Genomic DNA, 1,148 nt, shown 5'->3' with positions numbered 1-1,148 from the left:
CGCCTTTGGCACCGCATCCGTAACAAAATACGGTTCTTTCGGCGGTGCAAAACCTGAACGTGTGGCCTACTCGGTCGCAATTGCGACACACCAACAAGTGCCTGGTGAAACCAGCACGTCCACCCCTCCCTGAAGGAGCATCACGGCTTTGCAAGGCGTGTGCTGCTTCAGTTTCTTGCAATTCGAGCTCGTCATAGATGACTTCTACAGTCATCCCTTCCATCTCGAGTCGTCCCTTCCATCTCGAGTGCCCTCAGACATAGCTTCTCATAGCCTCTGTGCTGCCTCGGGTCTCTCTGCACGAAGCTCGAGCTTTTTTGGACATAGCTCGGACCTTGGTATGCGAAGCTTGGGCACAGGGCATGTTCCGGTTTTGGAGGGGGTCGCCACGTCAGCTCGGAGAGAATTAAGTTCTCCTGCCGTAAAGCGTGCCTCTCCAATTCTTTCAACGTCGACGCGGGGCCGAGGGTGTAGCCAACTATGTACTTCGGCCACATATTATTGTAGATGTACGTAAGCTGCTTCTCCTCGGACCACAGGGGTCGAGTGCGTCCAAATAAGCCGTTCATATTCGCTATGAACGCTCCTACGCTTTCCTCCGCGCCTTGCCGGCGGTCGGAAATTTCCTTGTGCAACGCCTGCTGGAAATCCAGCGCTCCGAATCTTTCACGGAGGGCGTGGCACGCGTCTTCCCAAGAGAAAACCTCCACGTGGCGATACCACATGAGGGCGTTCCCCTTGAGGACCCCTTTCAGGATCTTCACGAGATCGCTTTTCCTAACTCGGATTGCGTCTCTCGCATCGTCAATCGCGGAGATAAAATCCTCCACGTCTTCATCTGGTTGCCCAGAGAACGATATGCCCCACCTGGTTAAATAATGCAGGACTTTGCCAGAGCTTTCATAACGATTTCTACGATCCTCGCGGCCGTAAAAATTGCTCTCCGTAGTACTTGACTCGGAGGCTTGCCTACGATGCTCTCTGCGGCGTGCGTATCTTTCATTTTCCCTATAATCATTTCCTAGGGCTGTTCGCCCTGGAGGATTTGTGGGAGACTGCCTCGGAACCACAGGCTCTGGTTCTCGGACCTTCTGTTGAGGGTTGGCCATTGCTGGCCCCAATTGTCCCCTCAGTTCCCTGCTCAGTTT

At 53.9% G+C, this 1,148-nt stretch overlaps 1 protein-coding gene across 2 annotated transcripts in view; it reads left to right on the top strand.

The window, feature by feature from the left end:
• The window catches only part of LOC107044099 (FAM172 family protein homolog CG10038), a 112,787-nt gene that overhangs the window by 33,519 nt on the left and 78,120 nt on the right, over window positions 1-1,148 (top strand). The window lies entirely within an intron of this gene.

Source organism: Diachasma alloeum, unplaced genomic scaffold (genome assembly GCF_001412515.2).
Source record: "Diachasma alloeum isolate Michigan unplaced genomic scaffold, Dall2.0 Dall_scaffold_00677, whole genome shotgun sequence".
Taxonomy (NCBI): Eukaryota; Metazoa; Arthropoda; class Insecta; order Hymenoptera; family Braconidae; genus Diachasma; species Diachasma alloeum.
Note: the sequence above shows the minus strand (reverse complement) of the source record. Positions and strands in the feature narration are given on the sequence as shown.